The sequence below is a fragment of the Excalfactoria chinensis genome, chromosome 8 (assembly GCF_039878825.1).
Source record: "Excalfactoria chinensis isolate bCotChi1 chromosome 8, bCotChi1.hap2, whole genome shotgun sequence".
NCBI classification, from domain to species: Eukaryota; Metazoa; Chordata; class Aves; order Galliformes; family Phasianidae; genus Excalfactoria; species Excalfactoria chinensis.
In genome coordinates this window covers 102,864-111,838 of record NC_092832.1, presented here as the reverse complement: position 1 = coordinate 111,838, position 8,975 = coordinate 102,864, and the positions used below count along the sequence as shown (strand labels likewise).

The window sequence follows — 8,975 nt, the reverse complement described above, 5'->3', positions numbered from 1 at the left end:
GCTCCTCAGTGATGCAGTAGTGCATGTTGCAGTGTGTGTTGGAAAGTTCCCATTCTTTGGGTGCTGAACTGCCTCCGGGGAAGGCCGTGCCAAACACTTGGCTGCCTCCTGTGCTGGAGCCCCACAGGCATCCCAGGAGTGGCTGCTGTCTCCATTGACTTCGCTGAAAAGACCACTCAGTTCAATACCTTGTTTGTCTGCAATTGATCTCAATACTTTCTGTTCAGGTCCTGAGAGACAGAAAGAGGCGTTGGGAAGAGGAAGATACCCGCAGGGACTTTCCCATATGCTAAAGAAAATCACAAAGGAGAAGGCGGCACACGGTGGGTGTTTTTCTGTCTTTCCACTGAAAGACCTGGGAAGCTGAGTTTCTAGATGTATACGTGGAGCAACTGCAGCGTGCACAGTGGGAAAGGATGGATCAGAGCTGTGTCTGAGCTGGCTTGCGGCATCACCTTCTTCCTGAAGATCCCATCTTCCTGATGAGAAGCAGTTACTTACAGCCTTACTCTCTGCCCTCCTTTCTAAAGGGACTGATGGAGAGCCTGCTCACAGGGATGCATTTCAGCAAGGCAGCCGTCGCTCACTGCCCGTCCCTCTGGGAGAAAGAGAGGCCACGCACACAGCTGGCACTCCAGGTACGGGCCACCGGTAGAGCTCCGTGGCCATGCTTAAAGGCTGCTAGCACCCCTCCCACTGCACCCAGTTCCCAGGGACTTAGGAACTTTGTACTTTTGGGAACAAGGCCACCAAAACCACATTCAGCAGAGATGAGAGGGAATAGGAGCCTTCAATGTACCTCCCTCACACAGTCCCTGCATTCCAGAGCTTGCTGTGCCTCCCTTGAGGCTCCAGGCACACCAGCAGCCCGGAGCGGGGTCCCTCCTTCAAACTGAGGCCCAGAGAGATGCGCTGACTCACAGATGGCGCAGTGGCATAGAGGGAGCCTCCTCGTCCTTCTGCCTCCTCTGTGCCTGCACCGTGCTGAGACTTTGCCTTTCTCTCATTCTTCACAGCGCTGTCAGAGCCCGGGGAAGCCCACCGCAACGGGATCTATCGTTTTATGAGGAATCCAGGTAAGCAACGATCTGCCAGGAGTTCATAAGCTGGAGAAACTAGGAGTGTGCAAGTTGTGCCCATGCCGGAGGGAAGGAGAAGGGGAGAGACAGGTCCTGCAAACTGAGGTCCAGAGAGATGCGCTGACTCACAGATGGCGCAGTGGCATAGAGGGAGCCTCCTCGTCCTTCTGCCTCCTCTGTGCCTGCACGGTGCTGAGACTTTGCCTTTCTCTCACTCTTCACAGCGCTGTCAGAGCCCGGGGAAGCCCACCGCAACGGGATCTATCGTTTTATGAGGAATCCAGGTAAGCAACGATCTGCCAGGAGTTCATAAGCAGGAGAAACTAGGAGTGTGCAAGTTGTGCCCATGCCGGAGGGAAGGAGAAGGGGAGAGACAGGTCCTGCAAACTGAGGTCCAGAGAGATGCGCTGACTCACAGATGGCGCAGTGGCATAGAGGGAGCCTCCTCGTCCTTCTGCCTCCTCTGTGCCTGCACGGTGCTGAGACTTTGCCTTTCTCTCATTCTTCACAGCGCTGTCAGAGCCCGGGGAAGCCCACCGCAACGGGATCTATCATTTTATGAGGAATCCAGGTAAGCAACGATCTGCCAGGAGTTCATAAGCAGGAGAAACATCCTGAAAACTAGGAGCATGCAAGTTGTGCCCATGCCGGAGGGAAGGAGAAGGGGAGAAACAGGTTCAGGTGCCTGCTGAGGGGCCCTGACTCTGCCCCCGAGGAGTGGGGTCTGAGTGGGAGGGCAGAGCTCAGGGCAGCACGCCCTGCACAACACGACAGTGGTTCTTGTCCACGTCACTCATAGCAGCAACTGATTAAACAGATGCACACGCTCTCCTTCTGCTCTAATGAGTTTTGTTTAGTCCAACGACGTGTCCCAAAGAGTCATGGTGTGCCTGCCTGCAGCAGCACTACCCAGCCTCACAAGGCGAGGGTAGGTCAGTGCAGAAGACATCTTAGAGCATGATGGAGAAGAAGGAGCAAATGTGGCAGAGCCAGAGCGTACCCAAAGCTGAGAGGCAAAATAGAGGCTTGAGAGCGCCTCGATGCGTGGTGCCTTTGGGAGCTCCCTTTGCTTCCCCTGGAATCAGGGAAGCATTGCAGCCTGAGGATTTGCACTTGTTCCAGGAGGCCAACAAAATGGAAAAGAGTTGTGTAGCAATGTCAGACCTCCTTGAGATTGCCATTAGGGCACAAGACACAGCAATGACCACATTGTTCCTCCAGGTGTGGCTGGTGCAGGACGTGCAAACGCCGAGCAAGTTAAAGCTGAATGGAAGTCCTACCTGGTACTTGCTGGAGCTGCCTCGGGTTCCCTATTGGTGATGACGATTCTGTGCTGCCTTCTTATTTGCTGGTGCTGGAAGAGAAAGTGAGTAGTTTACCCCCATCCCCATCCTGCCCAACTCTTTACTGTAGGGCTGCTGTGGGCCAGGAGGCGTTTCTAGTTAAAGCAGCGTAAAGAGACCAGTTGGTTGTTGGCTCACATGGTCTGTGATTGACACAGTTAGATGCTGTCATTGGCTTCAGCCCATTCTTACTGCTGGGCCAGAGACAGGCTGGGAGCTGAGGGTGGCTCTTTGCCATGCGCTGTGAGAAAGCAGAGCAGGGGCTCTCCTGTGCCCTCAGCACATTCCTCTCTTCGCAGGCAGCTCTCTGAAGCTAAAAAATGGGCCCAGGACAATACCAGCACCTACAGCTCACGGTCAAGCTTCCTAGCGGGGGATCTCTGACAAGCCCAGCAGCCCCCGATCCCAACAGGCATCAACACCGCCCCCCCGTCCCCCACCACCATCCTTCGGGGGACAGAAAGAACCCACCCGGGCTGGAGGCTTGTGCTCATCAGCCAGCACTGAAACAACGGCTAACTGGCAGATGAGCGACAGGCCCAGCAGCCCCCGGCCCCACCGGGCAGCAACGCCGACCCCCCACCCCCACCGCCATCCTCCAGGGGGCGGGAGTGGCCCCCTCAGGGTGTCAGCTCCGGAGCATCACCCAGCACCCGGACAACTGCTGCCTTGGGGAAGCCTGAGAGGCCCGGCAGCCCCCAGCCCCCCCCAGCACCACCTCTGCCCTCTTCCTCCCCCCCACCATCCATCAGGGGACGCAGAGTGCAGACGTGGGGAAACTGTCCAAGAGACCGACAACCACTGCCTGGGGGAAGCACAACCAGCCCAGCAGCTCCCCACCTCCCCAGGCACCGTCACCCCCTCGCATTCCCCTCCATGGTCCTTCAGGGGACGGGAGTGGCCCCCTCAGGCACCCCCACTGCCCTCCCTCTCCTCTCCACCATTACCTTTAGGAGGTGGGAGCAGCCCCCCGAGGTGTCAGCTCAGGGGCATCATCAGACATATGGAGAACCACTGCCAGGGGGAAACAGACCAGACCCAGCAGCCCCCAGCCCCCCCAGCAACACCACTTCCCTACACCATCATTCAGGGGATGGCAGCAGCCCCCCCAGCATGACAGGCCTGGTCACCCTCAGTCACCTCAGGCTCCCCCACGGCCCTCCCCTTCCCCACCAACATCCTTCAGGAGGTAGGAGCGGCCAACCCACCGTGTCAGCTTAGGGGCATCAGACATCTGGAAAACCACTGCCAGGGGGAAACAGATCAGGCCCGGCAGCCCCCAGCCCTCCCCAGCACCACCTCTGCCCTCTCGCTCCCTTCCACCATCCATCAGGAGGTGGGAGCACCCCAATGAGTTGGTTTGGGGCACCATCTGACATCCACAGAACCACTGCTGTCATCAACCAGAGTTTTCCAGGCTCCGCACTACCAATAAATTGACAGTAATAGCACAGCTGTCCGTGTGCTGTTGTCGTGTCATTACCAGACCTTGCATGTCACTTGGTATTGGCAGACAGCGATAATACGAGTGGGAATGGCTTTAACCTCCAGGAGTGGAAACTGAGGTAGAGGGTAGAGGAAATTCCTCCCCCAGAGGCAGTGAGGCCCTGGCCAGGCTGCCCAGAGGCTGTGGGTGCCCTATGGCCCGTCTCAGGCAGGGGACGAGGGTGGGAGTACATGATGCAAAAGCGCCAGTGCTTCTGCATGAGGTTTCCCAGACTGCAGGCACCGTCCTGCTCTGACTAGCAGGCAGTCACTTGCTTTGCAATTAGAACTCAGCAAGAACTATTAGCACATTTTCATTTTGCCTTGTGGGCTGGACTGAGAACCCGACAGAGAAAATCTCTACTTTCATTAGCAGTCATTCCACATCAACTTTCCTGCAGAACAGATGGGCTTTACTGCAGGTAATGATAACCTCCTTACTGAACAAAGATGACTGTTATCCCACTGTGTATTAAGGATGCCAACTCCTGGACTTACAGCTGCTCCTGTCTTGAGAAGGAGGCAACGGACTGCCTGTGTCACACCTGTAGCAGCATTTGCTGGTGATAAGGACTCTTGCATTTGCTGTATCCAACCTCCAGAGCTTCTGCAAAGGATACCAGGGCAGAAACAGGCATCCAAGAAAAGCAGCGCAGAATTAAAAACACATTACAGTAACCTGTAACTGCTGGCTGGACCATTTTAGAAGAGGCCTCACAGGGCACTTTGTACCTCAAAGAACATCTCAAAACATCTGAAAGCAATACTTGAGAGAGCGTGAATCACATTCACTTTCTCACACTGACTTTCACCTCCCCAGTTACGCTGTGGATGAATCACTCAGGCAAATAAACATCCACCAGTCTGTACATGGTGAAATGCTGCCTGGGAAACACATGCAGTACAAAAAGTAACAGAGAGCACTCACTTGATTAAGTAGTTCTACTTTAGACAAAGGGGTCTGTTCCCCCCTGTAGGGCAAGGACAGAGCCTTTATTTGAAAAACAGGTGCTATAGGAAAAGATATCAGAAGGAATTAACTCACCCCTCCTGGTAACAGCTTGGAGAAAGGGACGAGCTGAGGAATGTGACCCTCCCTCCGTACCTACTTGTAGGTGACGTCATACTGGAATACAAGGTAACACAATATCATACAATATAATTGGAATTGAGGCTAATAAATCAAGTGAAATAAGAAAAAGAGAGGTTTCTGAAGACCGAGAAGCCTACTTTGAAATTGAAGGTGCACAGCTTGGAAGCACAGCCACTCCAGCTGCCAGGCAGTGAGAGACAGAGTGAGCTTCACTTCCATGACGTGTTTCCCTCTCCGACCGTGAGCTCCTCTGGGACATGTAGTTCTTCTTCTCTGTGCTCCGCATGATATCATGATATTGGAATACCAATAGCAAAGATTACAAGACCATGACACCTGTTTCAATTCCAGTGCGTCATTAAGAAACAGACCCATTAATTGCCCAGCAGCCAATTTGTATTTTCTCCCCTGGAAAGGCAGTGTGCAGCCATCCAAAGAGAGGCGCTCCAGCCCCACTTGTCCTTTAAGCAGACTTCATTCCCATGGAAAACTGAAGTAGCCATATTTAGGTCTACTTTGGTTTTTGGCATTCCAGTGCTTGCAGTGTCTCTTAGCAGTGCACGGACCCAAGGGTTTGACTGTGCAATTGTCATTTAAACAATGTTTACACCTATGACAAATATCCCAGTGCTTTCAAAATTTTGACACTTTTGTTTTATTTTTTATTTTTTATTTTTTTTAAGTCACTATTGTAATTAAAAAGAAATAATTGAAATTCAAATGTTTTGTTATTTATCTGTTAACAATACTGTATATTTTATGAGATTCATCAAAGACAGAATGACTTGTGTTGGAAGGGACTCCAGGGATCACCAAGTTCCAACCCCCTGCAAAAGGGAGGTCCACCAACCTTCAGCGATAAGAGCTGCTCCAGAAGTAATGCCTCCTCTTCTATTTCCTGGGCTGTAAAACCAGAGGTGGATGTTGGAGGTTTGGCTGTAGAGGTCGAACCTTGCCACCAACATCCCATTAAAAACTGCTGTCGTGTGACAGATGACAGCAGAGGGGCAGCCTGACAGAATGTCATCTGACATGGAGGTACACATGAAGCAAAGGTTTGCCACTGAATTCCTCCAAGCAGAAAACAGGCGCACTCGTTGACATTCACCAAAGCTTGATAAATGTTTCTGTAGACCAAACAGTGGACGTGAGCAGAGTGAGGCAGTGGGAGGTGTGTTTCAGCAGCAGTAACTGTGGGTCACCTTTGCTGGTGCAGACGCTTATGAGCATGGCATGTAGGCTCCTCTTCCCTCCCCTCAGACTCCCATCTCTGTTCTCCAAGCTTCTCCTGACCTTCTTGTGTCAGTTAGCTCATTAGGGCCAGCTTCCTACCTACCAGCCTGTGCTCCAGAATGGCTCCTGTGGAACCTGGGTAACTTTAATCAGACCTTTGTGCACGATTCCTCTTCCACAGGCCATCCTGGAGGGAGTGACCACCTCTGTGTAGAAAATGGAAGAAGCCCTGAAGGAAGCTTGGAAACTTCTGACATGATAACCCACATCCAAGAACTTGTCCTGTGCAGGGTATCACAGGAAATGAGGAAGAGGGGACGTGACAACCAACATGCAAACCAGCTGCTGCTGCCGCTGGCCTCTCAAAGGCACTGACAGATGTGAGCCTGAAAGCACAGACCCCAGCCAGGAGCCCAGGGATGGCCCATCAGCTGTTGCAGGCTGAAGGCACCGCACAGATTGATGAACAGCTGTGTGCTTCCTGCTGGATTGTGGGTTTCTGAGAACATCCAACCCCGACAGCTCCAGAAATGTCTCACAAGTAGGAGGACAGACAGAGTCACTGCATGTTCTTTATTCTGTTAAGGTTCACAGACAGCCTGATTCATTACGTACAGTGTGTCTGGACTACAATACAAAGGTACAAGCTGAATAAGAATTGGTTTCAATAATGGGGTTTTAGTGAAAAACATTATGGTATTTAAAAAAATAATAGGAAGAATAAATTACACATACAAAATGGCACAAAACAAACAATAAAAGAGAGCCTGATTCAGTAAAAATCTGCATTACAAGACATGAATTCCAAAAGATGGGCAGTTCACAGATTTTGAAACACATCTGGTCATCAGATCTGTCTGCAGATGACACCAAATTGGCTGGGAGTGTGGATCTGCCTGGGGATAGCGAGGCCCTACAGAGGCATCTGGACAGGCTGGAGAGCTGGGCCGAAGCCAATGGGATGAGGTTCAACAAGACCAAATGCCGGGTCCTGCACTTCAGCCACAACAGCCCCAGGCAGCGCTACAGGCTTGGGGCGGAGTGGCTGGAGGACTGTGTGGAGGAAACAGACCTGGGGGAACTGATTGATGCTCGGCTGAACATGAGCCGACAGTGTGCCCGGGTGGCCAAGAAGGCCAACGGCATCCTGGTGTGTATCAAGAATGGCCAGCAGGACTAGGGAAGTCATCCTGCCCCTGTACTCAGCATTGGTGAGGCCTCACCTCGAGTACTGTGTCCAGTTTTGGGCACCTCACTGCAAGAAAGACATTGAGGCCCTGGAACACGTTCAGAGGAGGCCTACGAAGCTGGTGAGGGCTCTGGAGCACAGGCCTTATGAGGAGCGGCTGAGAGAGCTGGGATTGTTCAGCCTGGAGAAGAGGAGGCTCAGGGGAGACATTATAGCTCTCTATAACTTCCTGAAGGGAGGTTGGAATGAGCTGGGGGTCAGCCTTTTCTCTTGTGTAGACAGTGATAGAACTAGAGGCAATGGTTTCAAGCTGCGTCAGGGGAGATTCAGGCTGGACATTAGGAAGTATTACTTCTCAGAAAGGGTAGTCAGGCACTGGAATGCACTGCCCGGGGAGGTGGTGGAGTCACCAACCATGGAGGTGTTCAAGAAAAGTTTGGATGTTGTGTTGAGGGATATGATTTAGCTGGGAAGTATTGGTGATGGTTGGACTGGATGATCTTCTATGTCTTTTCCAACCTTGATAATTCTGTGATTCTGTGATCACTTTCCGCACTGCATCCTTGACCTCCCTGTTCCTCATACTGTAGATGAGAGGGCTCACTGCTGGAGGCACCACTGAGTACAGAACTGCCACCATCAGGTTCATGGATGGAGAGGATTCAGAGGTAGGCATAAATACCAGTGATGATAAATAGGGAGACCACGACCAGGTGAGGAAGGCACGTGGAGAAGGATTTGTGCCTTCCCTGCTCAGAGGGCATCCTCAGCACGGCAAGGAAGATCTGCACATAGGACACAACTAGAAAAACAAAGCAGCCAGAGACTAAACTGATAGTAAAAATGAGAAACACAACTTCCCTGAGATTTGTTTCTGAGCAGGAGAGCTTGAGGATCTGGGGGATTTCACAGAAAAACTGGTTGACAACATTGCCTTGGCAGAGAGGCAGTGAAAACGTACTGGCAGTGTGCAGCAGGGAATTGAGAAACCCAGTGCCCCAGGCAGTTGCTTCCATGGTGGCACAAGCTCTGCTGTCCATCAAGGTCCCGTAGTGCAGGGGCTAGCAGATGGCAACGTAGCGGTCATAGGACATGATGGCGAGAAGGGAACACTCTGCTGAGGTGAAGAAGGAAAAGAAAAAGACCTGTGCAGCACATCCTGCATAGGAGATGGCCCTGGTGTCCCAGAGAGCATTGGCCAGGGCTTTGGGGAGAGTAGTGGAGATGCTGCCCAGGTCGAGGAGGGCCAGGTTGAAGAGGAAGAAGTACATGGGGGTGTGCAGGCGGCGGTCGCAGGCTACGGCTGTGCTGATGAGGCCGTTGCACAGGAGGGCAGCCAGGTAGATGCCCAGCAAGAGCCAGAAGTGCAGGAGCTGCAGCTGCCGCGTGTCTGCCAACGGCAGCAGGAGGAACTTGCTGATGGAGCTGCTGTTGGGCATCTGCTGTTGCTGGGCTTTGAGTCCTGCTCAGAGTGCAGAAGATAATGACCAGTCCAGACCATTCTCAGAGACACTCCTTCTGCTGAACTGTGAAATGTTTTCCTTTCCCTTAGG

At 52.4% G+C, this 8,975-nt stretch overlaps 1 pseudogene; it reads right to left on the bottom strand.

The window, feature by feature from the left end:
* Positions 1 to 3,563: 3,563 nt before the first annotated feature.
* LOC140255269 (olfactory receptor 14J1-like) lies at positions 3,564 to 8,861 on the bottom strand (annotated as a pseudogene).
* Between the last annotated feature and the right edge of the window lie 114 nt (positions 8,862 to 8,975).